The sequence below is a fragment of the Moschus berezovskii genome, chromosome 16, assembly GCF_049115385.1.
Source record: "Moschus berezovskii isolate FMDL1 chromosome 16, NW_MosBer_1.0, whole genome shotgun sequence".
In the NCBI taxonomy this organism is placed as follows: domain Eukaryota; kingdom Metazoa; phylum Chordata; class Mammalia; order Artiodactyla; family Moschidae; genus Moschus; species Moschus berezovskii.
In genome coordinates this window covers 25,660,475-25,682,271 of record NC_142475.1, presented here as the reverse complement: position 1 = coordinate 25,682,271, position 21,797 = coordinate 25,660,475, and the positions used below count along the sequence as shown (strand labels likewise).

The window sequence follows — 21,797 nt, the reverse complement described above, 5'->3', positions numbered from 1 at the left end:
CTCCATAGAAGCAGCCGATATGTAAATGATTATAAGGAAATATGAATGAATATACAAATCAAATGAGACCTTCACTGCCCCTGCACTTTACTCCTCCTCTTTAATCGCATGGGGGAGCCTCCAGGCTAATTGCTTTCAGGAAACCTCTGGACCTGGTCTTCTAGAGCTAGGGGAAAAAATGTCTGCATTGGAAGCAAAATAATTGAGGGTCATAAGCGTATATTTGGGCTTCCCTGGTGACTCAGACCGTAAAGAGTTTGCCTGCAGTGCAAGAGACCCGGGTGGCATCAGTGGGTCAGGAAGATCCCCTGGAGAAGGGAATAGCAACCCACTCCAGTATTCTCGCCTGGAGTAGCCCATGGGCAGAGACTGGCGGGCAACAGTCTGTGGGGTCGCAAAGAGAGTCGGACACGACTAAGTGACTAACACTTATGACATAAGCATATATTTAGTATTTGAACCAATGAGAACATAAAAATGTAAAGGGGAAATACATAAAGAGAAGAAAGAAGGCCAGAAATCCCTGCAGGAAAGATATAGTTGAAGACCAGTGAAGAAGAAACAGCCAAGATATGAGAAAAAAGGAAAACAGAGAGTCCTATCCCATATGCCAAAGGAATAGAGTTTAAAAAAAAAAAAAATCCTGTCAGTGGCACCTGCTCAAGGGAAGTTTCAAAAGGATAGAAAAGACTACTAAATTTATAAACTTGGTTTAGATTCTGAATGAGATTCACTCTCTCCAGACCAGACCTTTTAAAAAAGGCTTCATTCAAAAAATTACGAAATTCCAGGCTCCATCATTTAGTAGCTGCTACTCCAATACTTTGGCCATCTCATGCGACAAGTTGACTCACTGGAAAAGACTCTGATGCTGGGAAGGATTGGGGGCGGGAGGAGAAGGGGACGACAGAGAATGAGGTGGCTGGATGGCATCACCGACTCTATGGACATGAGTTTGAGTGAACTCCGGGAGTTGGTGATGGACAGGGAGGCCTGGTGTGCTGTGATTCATGGGGTCTCAAAGAGTCGGACATGACTGAGCAACTGAACTGAACTGACTTTCAATGTATGTATTTTTGACTATAAGAGTTGTTCAGATATAAAGAGAAGCTACTCATCAATATAAAAATAAAATATCTACTTGAGTTGTTATCAAGATTAAAAGAGATACTGCATGACACTCAGGGAAGTAACAGTCTGTGGCTATAAATAGTATCTATATACTGATGCCCAAATGTACAAATCCAGCAGTCCTTACTTCTGCCCCAAAACCCAATTCTACTTTCTTGACATATCCACTTAGATGACTAGTAGGTATCTCAAATTTAACATCTCCCAAACAGAAGTCTGGATTCCTGCCATCATGGCCCCCATCAGAATTGGTGAAACATCCACCTGGTTTTACAAACTAAAATTCTAGCAACCACCTATATCAAGTCTGTTAGCAGATCCTGTATTATGTGCTTCCAAATCCATTTTTTCTTTTTTGTCTCCACTGCTACTACCTTATTTGAAGCTAAGATCATCTCTCACCTGAATGAGTATCATAGTCTCCTAACCTCCTTAGCTTCATTCTTGCCTTATTAATCTATTTTCTATACAGTAGTCCTACTGATCTTTAAAAGAAAAACACACACACACAAAATGTCCTTTGTTTACAGTTCTCAAATGGCTTCCCACCAACAACAGAAATATACTCTAAAAACACTTTACCATGGTCAATGCAGCTCCCTCCTACATCTCTTCCTTCATATCTTACTATTCTCTTTTCACTAGATCCCAACCATTTTCATCTAATTCTATTTCTCAAACATGTCAAATTCCTATCTGCTTTGGGTCTGACATTTACCCAGAGGGCATGAAAGCCCAAGGAGTTGTCTTTGAGTGACTTACAATGGGGACTTACAATGGGTATAACAAGACCCTGATGCTGGGAAAGATTGAAGGCAGGAGAAGAAGGGGATGACTGAGCATGAAATGGTTGGATGGCATCACCAACTTGATGGATATGAGTTTCAGCAAGCCCCAGGAGCTGGTGACAGACAGGGAAGCGTGGCATAGTGCAGTCCATGCAGTCACAAAAAGATGGACATGACTAAGCAACTGAACTGATAACAAGTACATCTAATTGAGGGATAAATATTTTCCACTCCCTTTAACTAAATGCCCTTGTAGCCAGCTACTGTTGTTTGTCAGGCAATAAACCATATGATATAAGGTTAAAAGAAATCAGTAGAGTTTTTGAGCTGTAAACTATAATAATTTCATTTTAGATTTATAAGGAACTTGTGATTCTTTTGGAAACCATATGTCAAACATTTTTGCCTGGATCTTACATTAAGGAATACATTTTACATCACATGGTATGCATATAGATATTTAAAACTGAAACAACATTTGCACACTAGCTTTTTAATGTGTCTTGTCGTATATCAGGGCTTCCCAGATGGCTCAGCGGTTAAGAACCTGCCTGCCAATGCAGGAGACCTAAGAGATGCTGGTTTGATACCTGGGTTGGGAAGATTCCCTGACAATCCACTCCAGTATTCTTGCCTGGAGAATCCCATGGGCAGAGGAGCTTAGCAGGCCACAGTCCATAGGGTCGCAATGAGTTGGACACGGCTGAAGTGACTTAGCACGTATGCAAGTCCTCTATATTTTCAATTCAAATTGATTCAGTTCCATTTTATTTTATTAAAATATTTGTTATGACCCAGTAATAGGGTAATGACCCATATTTTGAAAATCACTAATGGCCATTGTTCATGTTTCTTAATCTGAGGTCCTGAAATTAAATTATTTGCTCAAGTTCTTGCTACTAGTAGATAACAAAGATGAGGAAGTCATAGGGAGGAGATGAGTTGTTTGGTTCATAGATGAAAGATGAAATATTTACAGGAAAAAATGTTTGTCACCAGTAGTACTCTGAAGTGAGGAAAGTGACTTTTAATACTTTATGACTTCTCAGATGTCCAATAAAACTTGCTTTCCTCGGACATACTTGGGAGAAAAGTGGCATGTCAGTAACAGAACTTCTGTATTTTTTTTTAATATTTTATAATGTAATTATAAAATAAATAAAAAGAAATATCTTCTATAGATAAAACCATGACCTTGGAAACATGAACATCAAGCATACTTCCTATAAATCTACCTTACAAATGTTTTCCAAGTTGTACCTTTCATCTTCCCATTCCTTTGAAAAAGTTTCATTCATGCATATTAAAAATTTTAATCCAGTTTATCTGATTGAACAGCTGCCCGGTATTGGTAACAAATATCAGGAAACTATCCAAGCAGACAAATATTAGATTATGCCATGTCCAACACCATGGGAAGTACTGTTTCATTTAATGATTTCAACAGCAGAGGAAAAAGGGACATGGATGTGATCTATTACATGCTTTTTGAAATATGAACCTATTGTATGATTTTCATTTTTTTCCTACAAAATCATGTTTGAATAGTTAGAATATCAACACATCAGAATGAGTTAGGGTTAGAAAGGAATAAATTTGAATAACCTCACATTTTCTTTGAGATAGGATAAGCTTTGATTATTTATCAAGCCAGATTGCCCCACAAAGTACTTTAGAGGGCTTCTTTTTTATGGTCATGGTTTACTTAATTAATGTCTTCAGACATTATGAAAGACTAAAGCAACTTCTTAAATTTAATAAGTTTTATGACATTTATAAAATGTACATTAACAGGACAAAGCATAATACCATTGTAATTCATTTTTGCAGTATTCAACATAGTCATCAAATATTTTATTTAGAATCTATTATCTGCTTTGTTCTGTCTTAATCAAAGTGAATTCTAATATCCTACATCATGAAGCACAGTTTATAACCTCTATTTACTACTCTGACAATTATCCATCAAAGTAAATTAGTCTTAATGCAACTCTCATATAAAATTTATTGTAGCTTTTAAATTGTGTTATTGTTTCTAATTAGTGAATAATAACCACAATCTCTTTGTATTTAAGGAAAATACTACTTGTTTCATCTTGACAATAGATTCTTACTGTGACATGTTCATAGTTGGAAGAAAGTTTTCCTTAGAGTTTTATTTACCAAATCCAGATTACTATAGAGTAGTTTTAGGAACCTTCTGAACCTTGTTTTTTATTACATTTTTTTGAAAGTTGTGTAATTTAATACATTCCCACAAAACCCAAGAGCCTATGCCTTCTTTATTGGCACAACCACAGCATTTCGGCACCCCTGGTTTTTCCAAGTTTGCCATCATTTACAATATATATGCTTTAAAATTTACCAGCCATTCATTTCACATATAATTACATTATTAAAAAAAAAAAACAAAGGAGAATCTCTGGGAAACATTTCCAGTGAAATCACTTTGGTCCTTTCACAGTAGAATTCACAGACTGATAATTACCCCTTTGTGCCATGGTTGTAAGAATGAAGAGCAAAACACATCCAGAAAGAGTACACCCAGAATTTCTCCCACATGGGCAATAAATTAGAGCTATTTCTTTTTGAGATTTATAACTATACTTAAAGTCCACTTTTTCAAATGATATTTATTTAATTTCCCCAAAGTGCATTTTCTGTTCTGCTACACACGTACATCTGTGCATATGTAACAGTTCTTTTGCAAAAATGTGTTTTTGTAAATATTCCTTTGGGTATCAAACATCTGGGAGTCTCTATGTACTATCACTGTGACCTGGGGGTCTCTGGAGCCCATCTAGACTCCACTTTCTACAGTAGAACTATAACTGAATTCTTTACTTGAAAAATATTCTTGAGAGTATTTTTCACTAAACAAGTCACACAAAAATATACTGAATATTAACTTATACATTTTTATAATAACCTTGTTGCAGATGTAATTTTCATTTTTCGACTATCCCTCTCTTTGGTGATTTGGTAGCATGACTTTAGCCACAAGTGGCTAAGTTATTTGCTCAGACCTGTATCTTACCCTTGCCACTAAGCCACAAGGTCATGTTTACTGGCCATCTTTTCTTTTTAAGATCATGCTGACCAGTCTTGGCTAAAGTTGGCTTTTAACCACATTGGACATAATGTGGCCCTATTTCAGATCATAATCATGTGCTTTTTTTTTTTTTCACATAGGAGGGTTTATTTAGTTAAATTCATGGATTTATGTAAGAAAGAGACTGGTTTCCTGGCAGAACATCTCTAAGAAAACTGACTAAATCCATTCCGCCAACCCTATCCAGCACCACCTCATTCCTGAGGAAACAGCATAATGTCAACTTTTTAAAACTTTATGTAACATAATTTTCTAAATTGTACTTCCAATTTTTTACCTTAAAACGGAACAATATAGGTATGCTCCCAAAGTTGCCATTTAGTTCAGATTGTTCCCACCTGACTAGAAATTCTCTCAGCATTGTAATATTTTAGCTTCCTCTGTTCATCATGTTTCTATTATTATTTCTTTTGCATCTTTTAATAATCGACTTGAACATTTGTCATGTGGGTGGGGTGGGAGCAGGGACAGGCAAAGCAGGAATGATTTCATCTGATGCAATTTTTCTAGCAATAGAAGATCATGGAATATTAAATGTAACCTCAATCTAATCATGAGAAAACATCAATCAAACCCAAACTGAGAGTTGTTCTATAAAAATAACAGATAGTGCTCATTAGGGATTGGCAGTAGCATTACGTATAGCTCTTCTGAATTTTTAGACAAATTATTGATTTTAAGCACTCACTGATAGATCCTAATGTCATATACTTAGTGGAATTAAGGGTATAGATTTAGGTTTATGAAAGAATCCCCAAAGTAGTTTTATTAGTTATAAATTGTACATACCATGCCATAGAGGATGTGGAGCTCCTTTACATTCTAGGTAATAGCAGTGGATTCTTTGCTAACATACATGGACATTGCTCTCTTCTACAGAACTTGCTGAGTTTTTATCCCAGGTGGAGGTATATAAATTGAGTAATTTGAACAAGTTATTTTAACTTCATTGAACACTAGTTTCCTCATATGTGAAATGAGCATAAAAATATTTGATAATTAATGAGGATTTTCCCTGATGGCTCAGTGATGAAGGAGCTGCCTACAATGCAGGAGACCTGGCTTCAATCCCTGGGTTGGGACAATCCCCTGGAAAAGGGAATGGCTACCTACTCCAAAATTCTTTCCTGGAGAATCCCATGATGGAGGAGTCTGGCAGGCTGCAGTCCATGGGGTCACAGAGTCAGACACTACTGAGTAACTAACAGACACACAAGTAATAAACAAAAAATTCCTCACGGAACTCTAACATATGGCACAATAATACTCTTAGTGTTATATACAAGTTATTGAGTACTTATATATGTGGCACTATACATTTGTAGGTTGCTCTTTTCAGATTATTACATTTAATTCTTACAACAACCCCACTTTACAGATGAGAGAACAGTTCAGTTCAGTCGATCAGTCGTGTCCGACTCTTTGCGACCCCATGAATCACAGCACACCAGGCCTCCCTGTCCATCACCAACTCCTGGAGTTCACTCAAACTCATGTCCACAGAGTCAGTGACGCCATCCAGCCATCTCATTCTCTGTCGTCCACGTCTCCTCCCACCCCCAATCGTTCCTAGCATCAGACTCTTTTCCACTGAGTCAACTCGTCGCATGCGGTGGCCAAAGTATTGGAGTTTCAGCTTTAGCATCAGTCTTTCCAATGAACACCCAGGATTGATCTCCTTTAGAATGGACTGGTTGGATCTCCTTGCAGTCCAAGGGACTCTCAAGAGTCTTCTCCAGCACCACAGTTCAAAAGCATCAATTCTTCGGTGATCAGCTTTCTTCACAGTCCAACTCTCACATCCATACATGACCACGGGAAAAACCATAGCCTTGACCAGACGGACCTTGGTTGGCAAAGTAATGTCTCTGCTTTTTAATATGCTATCTAGGTTGTTCATAACTTTCCTTCCAAGGAGCAAGCGTCTTTTAATTTCATGGCTGCAGTCAGCATCCGCAGTGATTTTGGAGCCCAAAAAAATAGTCTGACAGTGTTTCCACTGTTTTCCCATCTATTTCCCATGAAGTGATGGGACCAGATGCCATGATCTTCGTTTTCTGAATGTTGAGCTTCAAGCCAACCTTTTCACTCTCCTCTTTCACTTTCATCAAGAGGCTTTGAGTTCCTCTTCACTTTCTGCCATAAGGGTGGTGTCTTCTGCATATCTGAGGTTATTGATATTTCTCCCAGCAATCTTGATTCCAGCTTGTGCTTCTTCCAGCCCAGCGTTCCTCATGATGTACTCTGCATATAAGTTAAATAAGCAGGATGACAATATACAACCTTGATGTACTCCTTTTCCTATTTGGAACCAGTCTGTTGTTCCATGTCCAGTTCTGACTGTTGCTTCCTGACCTGCATACAGGTTTCTCAAGAGGCAGGTCAGGTGGTCTGGTATTCCCATCTCTTTCAGAATGTTCCACAGTTTATTGTGATCCACACAGTCAAAGGCTTTGGCATAGTCAATGAAGCAGAAATAGAGGTTTATCTGGAACTCTCTTGCTTTCTCCATGATCCAGCGGATGTTGACAATTTGATCTTTGGTTCCTCTGCCTTTTCTAAAACCTGCTTGAACATCTGGAAGTTCACGGTTCACATACTGCTGAAGCCTGTCTTGGAGAATTTTGAGCATGACTTTACTAGCGTGTGAGATGAGTGCAATTGTGCGGTAGTTTGAGCATTCTTTGGCATTGCCTTTCTTTGGGATTGGAATGAAGAATGACCTTTTCCAGTCCTGTGGCCACTGCTGAGTTTTGCAAATTTGCTGGCATATTGAGTGCAGCACTTTCACAGCATCATCTTTCAGGATTTGAAATAGTTGCACTGGAATTCCATCACCTCCACTAGCTTTGTTCGTAGGGATGCTCTCTAAGGCCCACTTGACTTCACATTCCAAGATGTCTGGCTCCAGGTGAGTGATCACGCCATTGAGATTATCTTGGTCGTGAAGATCTTTTTTGTACAGTTCTTCTGTGTATTCTTGCCACCTCTTCTTAATATCGTCTGCTTCTGTTAGGTCCATACCATTTCTGTCCTTTATCGATCCCATCTTTGCATGAAATGTTCCCTTGATATCTCTAATTTTCTTGAAAAGATCTCTTGTTTTTCCTATTCTGTTGTTTTCCTCTATTTCTTTGCATTGATCGCTGAGGAAGGCTTTCTTATCTCTCCTTGCCATTCTTTGGAACTCTGCATTCAGATGCTTATATCTTGCCTTTTCTCCTCTGCTTTTCACTTCTCTTCTTTTCACAGCTATTTGTAACGCCTCCTCAGACAGCCATTTCGCTCTTTTGCATTTCTTTTCCATGGGGATGGTCTTGGTCCCTGTCTCCTGTACAATGTCATGAACCTCTGTCCAGAGTTCATCAGGCACTCTATCTATCAGATCTAGACCCTTAAATCTATTTCTTACTTCCACTGTATAATCATAAGGGATTTGATTGAGGTCATATCTGAATGGTCTAGTGGTTAAATAACTTCCCCAAACACTTCCTCCTTCACACAATAGGTTCTTAATAATTAATAGCTATGTCATTTGGGGCCTCTGAGAAGCAGATGATGGGGTGGGGATGCAAGAGATTTACTAGGGGAAACTCTGTGTAAAAGATAAAAGGGGAAGAAAACAAGATTGGGTAGGGAATGCTTTCAGATCATGATGCATGTCTGATACCTGCAAAAGGAGAGTAGGAAGCAGAATTTGACAGAAAGTCTCAAAGAGTCTCATGATTTATGTCTAAGTATCAGCCAACTCAATGAGAAAAGCTCCTGAGCAAAGATTATCCATTATAATAGTCTTATAGGGCTTCCCAGTGGCGCTAGTGGTAAAGAATCTGCTTACCAATGCAAGGGACACCCTGTATGCGAGACAGCAAAAGAGACACAGGTGTATAAACAGTCTTTTGGACTCTGTGGGAGAGGGTGAGGGTGGGATGATTTGGGAGAATGGCATTGAAACATGTATATTATATGTGAAACGAATCACCAGTCCAGGTTCGATGCATGATATAGGATGCTCGGGGCTGGTACACTGAGATGACCCAGAGGGATGGGATGGGGAGGGAGGTGGGAGGGGGGTTCAGGATGGGGAACACATGTACACCCATGGTGAATTCATGTCAATGTATGGCAAAACCAATACAATATTGTAAAGTAAATAAATAAATAAATAATTAAAAAATAATTTTAAAATAAACTGATGAGATACCTTTGGAAAAAAAAAGAGATACAGGTTCAATCCCTGGGGTGGGAAAATCCTCTGGAGGAGGGCATGATAACCCGCTCCAGTATTCTTGCCTGGAGAATCCCATGGACAGAGGAGCCTGGCGAGGCTACAGCCCCTAGGGTTGTAAAGAGCTGGACATGACTAAAGCAACTTAGCACACATTAATCTACAGTGGGCAAACTAGCCAGGCCTAGGACCCCTAAATGTTTAGTCATTGGCTGGAGGCTGCCTGGAAGGGCATCACCTCAGCTCAGAAGCTGAGATAAATCCTGAAGCCTTTGATAGCCAGAGGTTGCCAGCTCCCTGCCCTCCTTGTAGTTGAATATCAAGTTCTTTCTTGAAGATTCTAACTGCACCTCCATAACTGCCACAGTAACCATTATTATCCTTCTTCCCTTCTGGATGTGAGCTTCCATTTTTGATGAGAGGTAGGGGTGTGTGTTCACCTGTAGTAATAGCTAGACTCGGAAGCTGTTTGACATACATAGCTCAGAAGCTGTTAGAAAGCTATTTGACATATGAAAATTTTATTTCAAGTGCATGGAATGTCTTTTAATAGTAATTTATTACTGGCTCAGCAGTGGTTGCCTTATGGTGAAGAAAAGACACGGTGAAATATATCCAGCCCACAAAGGCTTGAAATTTTACTTGTTTTCTTATGAGATGCAAATCAGGAATTACTCACTTTATTCTTGGGTTGGGAATTATTAACGCTGCTACCTTTGAGAAATTATCTAGAACTTCATATTTTTTTATACTCAGATTCTAAATATATCCAAGTAACTCAGAATTTTTAAACATCTTCCCAAGAATAACAGTATAACTCTCAAAACTGGCAGCATTTCTAAAATTCTATAACACAAGATCTCCATGAAATACTAGAAAATTCCAAAGACATTGACTGAAATGCTTCTTGATAATTCACTGGGTAACTGCCATACTATATCATTGATGATTGTTTGTTAATAAACTTAAGCAAGACTATAGTTTCTCAATACTTATCCCCCAAACAGATAACTGATTACAGCTCTGAAATATGAATAGGGCATGAATTCAACGACCCTCACTGTCATGCCACTCTTCCTTCTGAACGCTGAGGCAGCCCTAGTTAGTATCTGCCTTGCTGCACAGATGCCCTTCTGGGTAGAACATTACATGTGTTTCACATTCCAGGCTGCCAGAAGGACTGATAAAGTGAAATCACTACCTAATGGGAAGAGGCAGATTGCTTCTCAGATTCACATTCTGAATAGCAAAGTTATTGAAGGATTTTACATTTTAAAGAAAACGTTTAAGCAATAAAGGAGTGGCGAACAAAGGAAACTGTTAGTTATTTTCAGGAAACAGTTACATAGGACACAGTTTTCAAGAATCTCAGTACACAAATTCACATGTGAAGGACAAAATATGCATTCTTGTAAAACGCAGTTTTTACTCTTGGAAGAGAGAAATTTAATCTCAGGTTGGAATTTGTCCTGCACTTCTCTGACTCCGACTCTTTGTCACTCAGTTATGTCTGACTCTTTGTCACTCAGTTATGTCTGACTCTTTGCCACTCTTTGGACTATAGCCCACCAGGTTCCTCTGTCCATGGCATTTTTCATGGACTGGAGTGAATAGCCATTTCCTTCTCCAGGGGATCTTCCCTACCTGGGGATTGAACCTTCATTTCCTATGTCTCTTGCATTGCAGGCAGATTCTTTACCCACTGAGTCATTGGGGAAGCCCTGCACTTTTGCCTCCTCCTTTTTCAAGGCTACTCTGACTCATGTGAAAGTGATCTGCAAAATATTTAACAACCCATAGGGCAACGTCACCAACTGTGGTTCTATTCAGTTCAGTCGCTCAGTCATATCCAACTCTTTGTGACCCCATGGACTGCAGCACTCCATGCCTCCCTGTCCATCACCAACTCCCGGAGTTCACTCAAACTCATGTCCATCGTGTCGGTGATGCCATCCAACCATCTCATTCTCTGTCATCCCCTTCTGCTCCCAACTTCAATCTTTCCCAGCATCAGGGTCTTTTCAAATGAGCCAGTTCTTTGCATCAGGTGATCAAAGTATTGGAGTTTGAGCTTCAACATCAGTCCTTCCAATGAATATTCAGGACTGATTTCCTTTAGGATGGACTGGTTGATCTCCTTGCAGTCCAAGGGACTCTCAAGAGTCTTCTCCAACACCACAATTCATAGCATCAATTATTCAGCCCTCAGCTTTCTTTATAGTCCAACTCTCACATCCATACATGACTACTGGAAAAACCATAGCCTTGACTAGATGGACCTTTGTTGACAAAGTAATGTCTCTGCTTTTTAATATGCTGTCTAGGTTGGTCATAACTTTCCATCTGTGGTAGGAGCCTTCAATATGGCCCCCGATTATTTTTCTCCTGGTAAGTATACCCTGTGTAGTCTCTTCCACAGTGATAGGGATGACCTGTGTCATCAGTTGGTTATTTCAGAGATGATGGAGTGTTACTTTGAAGGCAAATCATAAAAGACATTGTAGCTTCTGCCTTGCTTTCTCTTAGGTTACTCATTATGGGTAAGGTGGATGCTGTATCACTGCAGACACTCGAGCAGCTTCACAGAGCTTCTCTCTTCACAGAGAGAGAGCTACATAGAGAGTCATGGTAAGGAACTGAGGCCCCCTGCAACTTGCCAACCATATGCGTGACATACCTTAGGACTGGCCCTCCTGCCCCAGTCAAGACTGTAGACCCAGCTGACATCATAACTACAAACTCATGATATACCGTGAACTAGAGCAGCTCAGCTAAGCTGCTTCCTAATTCCTGGCTCACAGGAGATAACAAATCATTATTGCTGTAAGCTGCCAATTTTTGGAGTACAGTGTGCTATGACGTGAGATAACTAATACATCAACCAGTCAGAAAGGATGCAGATGCCAGGTTTAGTGCTTATGAAGCATCCTGGAGGTTCCTCGGCCATCCCAGGCTAGTCCTTTAGGGAGGGTAGGTGATTCTGGGTGAATGACTATGAACGAAAACAAAGTACTTTGATAATTTATCAACCATTATAGCCATACAGGTTATATATGAGTCATGCTTATGTAGTCTCAAGGCATTGGGAAGTCTGCCTGGTTTTCCAGTTAGCAATACAGCCCTTGTTTCTCTCCACAAATGCGTGTGGTTCTCCTGACTACTTTTGGATCCCATGGGAATTTGAAGCTCGCTCCCTGAGCATGCTTCCTGCCTTCTTTTTTTTTTTTAAACTAAGTGCTCTCACCTTCTTGAGACTCTGGCTGGATATATGGCTTCCTCCCCTGGAACCACCAAACTCTGCTTTAATCAGCTCCCCTCTAGTATTTTCTTCCTATCTACCACTCCTGCCCCAGCCCTGCAAGAGCAATATTTTAGTCTCAGGGGAAGTTCCCCTCACACCCCCAGTGCTCTGCTCCCTAGGGACTGTCTTACTTGTGGTTTATCCAGAAGTACTTACATATATCCTCTTTGACGGGTTTTGAAAACCAAAGCCAGAAAGGTGAGGTTCCTGCTATCCCAGTTTTCTCCCCAGACACTTTCTCCTTCTGAGAGAGGTTCAGGATCTACAGGAGAGTGAGGAAAGTTTTACTCTCAGAGACACAAACTCACAAACTCTCAGAGACAGAAACTGAGAAAAGAATAACACTTCATATCTCAAAAATGTCCCACTACCTTACCTCCAGAGAAGTTAATATTTGGCTGCTGAGGAACTGTGGTACTGACTGGGACATGATTATTTCAGCAAAGTTCAACAGGTTCTAATTATAGCCATTTGCTCTAATTCCCTGATGATAAAACAGCTCCTTGGTTTGCTTTTCCAAGTACCTAGATACTTTGAAGGAAATACTTTGCTCACGAAGTCAATATGCACTATTCAGGTTTTATATCTCTTTCCTAGAGAAATCCTTGCCTGACTTCTCCATATCGGGAGTAGGTGCCCTGCTTGTAGGCTCTGGTATTCCTGGCACCTCTGTCTCGCTAAAAGCACTTATCTCACTCTCTTATAATCATTGCTTGTGTCTAAGCTCTGTTTGACACCTGTGTGTCATGTTCATGATCTGTCCCCAGAGACTCAATAAATATTTGTGGAAAAGAAGCTCTATTTAAAAAGTGCTTACCAATCTGGGGCTTTATAAACTAGTAAAATTTCAAGAGAAAATATAAGGGGACCAAAATATGTTTGACAACTTTTTATTTTACTGAGTACATTAAAAGTAACAACCATAATTTAGCTTCACATCATTTCATCTTAAAATTGCTGTTTTAATACTTTGGGAATATTAAGGGTTCACTGAAGAACAATTCTTGAAAAGGAGTAAATTTAACTTTTTTTTTTATCAGTGACAACTTCTACCTGAATGATATATACATCTGAGAACTGCTGCTGACTTCTTGAAGATCCCCTGAAGGAGGAAATGGCAACCCACTCCAGTATTCTTGCCTGGAAAATCCCATGAACAGAGGAGCCTGGCGGGCTACAGTCCATAGGGTTGTGAAGAGTCAGACACGACTGAGCACGTTCACACACAGCACAGCTGGCTGACTTCTTAAATCTCTTCTCTCTCTTAGATAAGGTAAGGCAGTTCAAAATTATAATTCCCCTGTTTTCAAAATAATAACTTCTAGTTTTTTTTTTTTTTTAAGAAGCACTCCCAAGTGGCTGAAAATTGTTTCCTATCCTTATTACCTATATCTTTGAAGGAAAAAAACAGTCATTAAACATCTTGGCACATGATTCTCAGGTGGTACTCATTTCCCTCTTCAAGACTTTTTACTCTTTCCCCATAATTCTCTGAAGAAGTGAACATATTAGCAAGTAAAAACTATTGTAATTTTGTTTATTAAAAATAAATGTTTGGGGAAGGGTTGCTCCAGTCTGATCTAAGAAGAAAAATAAAATTATAGTTGAAGTATCACATGACACAAAACCTTTCTGGCAAATTTATTTTGGTTATAGCTCTTGCCTCATCAATTCAGCAAAATTCATTTTAGTTAAATTTTACAGTAAAGCAGAGCAAATATATTATTAGTATTTTATTTCCCAAATCACAAAATTTCTTCATCTAACTGACAAAATAGTGAACATATAAAGAACATTTTCATTGGAACAGGAGCAGAAGGTACTATTAGCTCTGCAAATAGATATGATAGAAACAGAAGGCAAAGACAATAAAGACAACACAGAAGCAGTGTTCCTATTTTAAGTTTCACTTATTTTGAGAACCCATGGGATAAACTACATCAAGCTTTGGGAAAACAGAGCCATTAAAATTAGAAGATGGAAAAGATGAAATCAATGATGATATAATCTAGACCCTTGATGACACAGGAGACTCCCTTAAAGATCTCTCCTGCATGCTATCTGCTGTAATGCTTCAGGCCAAGAGAAATTCCTGAATCTGAATTGTGTGGTCACAAATCTGTGCTTTCTCTTATTTTTATTTTACTTTGTATCAAAACTTCCTTGTTGTCCTTAGAAGAAAAAGAAAGGGGGCCTTGATAACCTAGCTTTAGTCCGTTTTTTTCTTACAATAGTCAACTAAAAGCAAAAGCATGTTATTTTCTATTATAAAACAATTTTGCAGATAAATTTCACAGCTCAACTCCAGCCTCTCGATAAAATAGTAGATCAAACAACAGCCATATGCAGTAATTAAAATTAGTAAACTCGTGAATTACAGATCTCTGAACTCAGTAATCTCTCAAGAGGAATTATGATTTTTGTTTGTGTTTTCTGCCTCATTGGAATTTTTTGAAAATAAAAGACTCTACTACATTTAACTCTGGTTTGAAATGTATAACATATTAAATCAAACTTGTGAAAGCTAATCTATTTTAATGTATTGGTTGCCCCAGTTGTAATACCATTACAATAATTTAAGGAATAAAATCCTTTAATAGCTAGAAATGGAATTTATGATTTTTATCCTTAATCTAGCCTGATTCAATATGAGTAGAGCACATAAGATGGATTTGCACGATGCATTTAAAACAATGGAAAATACTCTTGCCGGTTTTCATTTTGTTCATAAATAGCCAGGAAAACCTTTAACCATTAATTTTGAACAAAAGTTTTCCCATTCAAAAAATGCTAGAAAATGAAAAACAAAATGATGTTGATATATTTTGAGAAGTGTTAATGATAACAGTTAAATATTTTTGAACTATCAGGAGCTAAGTTTGGTTTATCACTTATAAAGTTAGTTATAACTGGCAGCATAATATCAATGAGTAGATACTTCAGTGTCAACACAGACAAGATTATCAACCTGAGCTGCATGCTAAGCACAATTAACTGAAAAACAAAAGTTCAACCAGAGTACACTGGTGTGATTTTAAGAATTCTTTTCCAAAGTTTCAAGTTACAGTCACGTAAGAGCAGTTATGTGAAGTTAAGTTAGATAAGCAATTTTTTCTCATTTCAAAAGATTAAGAATGTTTTAATTTAAGGAAGAAAATTGTGAATTACTCAATAAAATATAAAAACTCTTTGCTGGAATATTTAGGTGCTATAGCTTCTGAAACATAACTGAGTTACCAGTGGCCAAACCTATGAGGAGACATAGGTTTTTTGTTTGTTTGCTTTTTAAGAGTAATGGACATGTTTATTATTTTGATTGCAGTGATTTCACAAGTGTGAATGTCAAAACTATTCAAATGTTACATTTTACCTTAATTCAGTTTATTGTATCACAAATGAATATTCAATTAGGCTGGCTAAAAATGGAATAATCTAAGAACTACATGAAATTATTTAGATTCTTCTTGAGGAGACATAGGTTTTTGAAGAAATTGTCACTAAAGAATAGACAGCCAAGTGAAATTGTAACTATACAAATAAAGATCTGAATAAATATATGACACAAATATAAGGACATGCCGTTTCTCACAAGTACTTCCTCTCCAAAAGAACTTTACTAAATAGTTTTTTTTTTAATTGTAGTCAATCTACTAAAACACTAATATTCCTTGGAATCCTGTAACTTTGACTTGATTTCTGTCTTTACCAATTATTAATAATATGACTTTGTATAAGTCTTGATATCTCATTTGATAGAAGATAATAACACCTACCTCAGAGGTTATTTAAAAAATTAAATGTGAAAATTGCAGTGAAAGCATAGCACAATACCTGACACATGAGCAAAATAGATTTTAAGTGGTTAAAAATAATCACTGTAATGAAGTCATCATTTCATGGACTATTTCTGTTTTTTCCATTCATCATTCAGCTCTAGCACAGGATGATGTAGCAAGCTGTGTATATTTCCTTAGTAACAGTTAAATAGAAGCCTGATGTAGACTTGAAAATAGTATCTTGGAAGAAGCTAAGGTAATTTGTATTTGTTACATTTTTATCTACACTTTACTAATCCATCCAGTTTAAATTTGTAAAATCATTAGAGAGTTGTCTTGAATATTTACTGAGATAACCAAGAAGCCCAAATGGTTTCTTAAATTTATAAAATAAGCAACCACCTACTTGAAATCACTTTATCCAGGAAGTTGTGGAAGGCAATGAGATTGTAATCACATCGGTCTCACATCTCTTCCCACCATAGCCTAAAACTGCACCTCTTTAACCCATAAAAACACTGCTGATAAACCCTACTAACATATAGAATTTTTTCTTTCTCTCTTCTCTTTGGATTTCTCCTTGATGTCCTTAGGGAAAAAAAGCTAAGACATGAGTGCCATTTAACATAATTTTAATTTTGTTTTATTTTCTTCAGCTTTAAAAGGAAATGAAAGCAATGATAAAGAAATGAACATATGAGATATTTTTATGCGGGCTCATATAATGCTAATTCAAATAGATTGTGTTTTAAAACCCAATGTATTCCTTCTTGCCCATCACTCATCATCTTAACCCTGTTAACTTAGCTACATAGAAATAAAATAGATGGGCATATAAGAATTATAAAAATAAAATAGATGGGCATATAAGAATTATAGAAATAAAATAGATGGGCATATAAGAATTAGTTTCCCCTAGTTAGAAACAAAATGTAATTTTTAATCCTTTGATAATAAACAAGGCAACAATAGACTGGACAGTAACTTTTGGAAAACTTTTCCTGTGACATAGAGTATATTCTTGTACCATAAATAGTCATAATGAAAATCCTCAAGTAACAACTCAAATCATAAGATAATCATATTAGCCTAAAATACTGGTCAATTGTGGGAATGTCTCTAAGAGTGAAAAGAGGACTAAGAAGGTTTCCTTTAACTCCCCTAATTTAGAATTCTGATGTGTACGTGTGAAAAAAAAATTCAAGAATGAGACATGGGACATACATTACTCTTTGCATCTTTCACACTTCACCATGTCATTCGGGATCCCTGTCAATCACTCCAGCTTACAGAGTGTTTTAGGAGGAACTGGGCTTGGGATGGAAAGAAGCCTTTTGAGTTCTCAAGAGAGCTGAAACATTTACAAAGGACTAGGCAGGAGATAAGGGCTTTGAAGTCACTGTTTTTGAAAAATAAGGTAGTTTCTTATTTCTATTTAATTTTTTAAACAAGATGGTAGTCCTGATATATTCATTATTTATAACATTTAGGTTATTATTTATTGATGTCAACAAAAGTATTTGTAACATTTAAATAATTTACTAATATCTTATTTGCTCCAATTTACAAATCATAAGAAAGAGGACACACGTGTATTTTATTTAGCCTATATAAAACAAATGCTAAATATTGTCTTCTTTAATACTGAAATATAAATTTCCTTGCATATTCTTTACCTCAGGGTGTTACCAAAGTCAGGACCCTAGAGTACTGACTCAGTACTGAATACTTAGGGACATTATCTTATGTAAAAAACATAAAAGGAGTAAAAAGGGTATTATCTTAGTTTTTTTTTTTTTCCTTGATTAAGAAAAACAGTAAAGAAGCTTAAAATGTCCATTTTAAATCTGAATTATTTCTGTCATTTCGATGGTACTGCAGCACACTGGCGGAGAAGGCAACGGCACCCCACTCCGGTGCTCTTGCCTGGGAAATCCCAAGGTGGGCTGCAGTCCATGGGGTCGCTAAGAGTCGGACACAACTGAGCAACTTCACTTTCACTTTTCACTTTCACACATTGGAGAAGGAAATGGCAACCCACTCCAGTGTTCTTGCCTGGAGAATCCCAGGGACGGCGGAGCCTGGTGGGCTGCCATCTATGGGGTCACACAGAATCAGACACGACTGAAGTGACTTAGCAGCAGCAGCAGTCTCTTTAATAGCATGAAAGCAAAGTGAAAGTGAAAGTCGCTCAGTCATGCCCGAGTCTTTGCAACCTCATGGACTATAGTATAGTCCATGGATGGACTGTATAGTCCATGGAATTCTCCAGGCCAGAATACTGGAGTGGATAGCCTTTCCCTTCTCCAGTGCATCTTCCCAACCCAGGGATTGAACCCAGGTCTCCCACATTGCAGTCAAATTTTTTACCAGCTAAGCCACAAAGGAAGCCACTCCAAAAATCTTCTCCAGGGGATCTTCCCAACCTAGGAATCAAATCAGGGTCTCCTGCATTGCAGAAGGATTCTTTACCAACTAAGCTATGATGTTTTGTCTCTATTATGACTATAGTCCTCAAAATTTCTTTTAAGAAAGTTTCCTTCATTTCTATAACTATAAAAATATATAACTATTTATAAAACATAATTATATTTAAAATATAAGATATAAATATACATATATCTCATATATACAGTGTAGACCATAATTACAACTTCTATAGGATGAAAAAAGAAATATCGCAAAATATTTTCAGTAAAAAGTAATCTTAGAAAACTTAAAGTTAGAAGAGAGAAAGGCCACCCCAAGCAAAGCAATATAAGCAAGATGAAGAGGCAGAGAAATACCCAGCAAGTAAAGGAACAAGATAATTGCCCACCAACACAAACCAAAGAAGAAGATATAGGGAATTTACCTGATAAAGAATTTCAAATTTTGATGGTGAAAATGATTCAAAATCTTGAAAGCAAAATGGAATTACAGATAAATAACCTGGAGAAAAGGATTGAGAAGATGGAAGAAAGATTTAGTAAGGACTTAGAAGAAATAAAAAAGAGTCAATATGCAATGAATAATGCAATAGATGAGATCAGAAACACTCTGGAGGGAACAAACAGTAGAATAACAGAGGCAGAAGACAGGATAAGCAAACTAGAAGATAGAATTGTAGAAATAAATGAAACAGAGAGGAAAAAAGAAAAACGAATTAAAAGAAATGAGGACAATATTAGAGACCTCTGGGACAATGTTAAACGCTCCAACATTCAAATCATAGGAGTCCCAGAAGAAGAAGACAAAAAGAAAGACCATGAAAGAATACTTGAGGAGATAATAGTTGAAAACTTCCCTAAAATAGGGAAAGAAATAATCACCCAAGTCCAAGAAACCCAGAGAGTCCCCAAAAGGATAAACCCAAGGCGAAATACTCCAAGACACATATTAATCAAATTAACAAAGATCAAACACAAAGAACAAATATTAAAAGCAGTAAGGGAAAAGCAGCAAATAACACATAAGGGGATTCCCATAAGGATAACAGCTGATCTTTCAACAGAAACTCTTCAGGCCAGAAGGGAGTGGCAAGACATACTTAAAGTGATGAAAGAAAATACCCTACAGCCCAGATTACAATACCCAGCAAGGATCTCATTCAAATATGAAGGAGAAATCAAAAGCTTTACAGACAAGCAAAAGCTGAGGGAATTCAGCATCACCAAACCAGCTCTCCAACAAATGCTAAAGGATCTTCTATAGACAGGAAACACAGAAAGAGTGTATAAACTTGAACCCAAAGCAATAAAGAAAATGGCTACGGGATCATACTTATCAATAATTACCTTAAACGTAAATGGGTTGAAATTTTCAAAAAGGCTAGGAAACAATTCTCATAGCCATCAATAGTTCAGTGTTGAGTTCATGAATAGTTTTTAAAGTTTGGGACAAACTGTAGCATTGGCTATTTGAAGTACTATTTGTAATTGGCATATTACGATGTAACATTGGCCTTCATTTCCAACTTAAAACGCCTAAAAATGCTTAACAGGTTTTTAGATTTGTGAATTTTAGTTGAAATGTATTTTACGATGTTACTAAACCTGCAGAAATATTGAAATATTTCAGAGAACTTAAAAAAAAAAACAGTAAAAAAAAAAAAAAAGAAACTGACTAAAGAAACTGAAGAAAGACATCCCATGTTCTTGATTCTGAAGAATTAATATTGGTAAATTGTCCAAAATATTCCTTCTATAGATAATGTAATAATCTTCATCTAAATACCAAAGGAATCCTTCACAGAAATAGAAGAAATAATTCTAAAATTTCTAAGAAATCACAAAAGACCTTAGAGAAATCAGGAGAATAAAAACAAATCTGGAGTTTACTCATCCTGATTTCAAAGTACACTACAAAAAAATACTACTAAAAAACACTATGGTATAGACACAAAAATAGCCACATAGACATATGTAATTGAATAGACTGCTCAGATGCTAGTAGTTGTTCACACAAGAAAATGACAATACTCCAGTATTCTTGCTTGTAGAATTCCATAGACAGAGGAGCCTGGTGGGCTATTGTCCATGGGGTCACAGAGTCACACATGACTGAGCGACTAGTATTTTCACTTTCAAAAACATCCACTAGGCAAATAATCATTTTAACAAGTGATATGGAAAAGCTCCATAAATCCAGGAAGATAAATGAAATTTGATGACTATCTCACACCACTAAGGAAATGTGTAGAGGATGGTGCTTGACAGTTTTTGGCAATTGTTTTCTGGATATAACTCTAAAAGCACACACAACAGCAAAAATCACCAAATAAAACTACCTCAAAATGAGAGCTTACCCTAAGCAATAAAACGAAACAAAATAGAATGGCAAAGTCCAGAATAGAAGAAGAAAAATTCTTGCAAACTATACTGAATAATGGTTAATTTATAAAATACCTCAACTCATACACAGTAGAACCCTAAAATGTGAACATCAACTTACTCATGGATTTTTTTTTTCATTAGTACATACTAAACTATAGAAGGGAAAAGTGAAGAGCAGAGAAAGATTTCCTCTTCTTGGGCTCTCAAATCACTGCGGATGGTGACTGCAGCCATGAAATGAGAAGACGACTGCTCCTGGAAGAAAACCTATGACAAATCTAGACAGGTTTTAAAAAGTAGAGATATCACTTTACTGACAAAGTTCTGGTTTTTCCAATAGCTATGTATGGATATCAGAGTTGGACCATAAGTAAGGCTGAGCAGCAAAGAACTGATGCTTTCAAACTGTGGTACTGGAGAAGACTCTTGAGAGTCCCTTGGCCTGCAAGGAGATCCAACCAGTCCATCCTAAAGGAGATTGGTCCTGGATGTTCATTGGAAGGACTGATGTTGAAGCTGAAATGCCAATACTTTGGCCACATGATGTGAAGAACTGACTCACTGGAAAAGCTCCTGATGCTGGGAAAGACTGGAGGTGGGAGGAAAAGGGGGCAACAGAAGACAAGATGGTTGGATGGCATCACTGA

The 21,797-nt window shown here is 37.4% G+C and overlaps 1 long non-coding RNA gene across 1 annotated transcript in view; it reads left to right on the top strand.

Moving 5' to 3' along the window:
- The window catches only part of LOC148775237 (uncharacterized), a 59,762-nt gene that overhangs the window by 1,369 nt on the left and 36,596 nt on the right, over nucleotides 1-21,797 (top strand). Inside the window, exon 2 of the long non-coding RNA XR_016039342.1 lies at nucleotides 13,601-13,833. This is a non-coding gene — a long non-coding RNA (uncharacterized LOC148775237). The remainder of the gene's footprint in view (nucleotides 1-13,600; nucleotides 13,834-21,797) is intronic.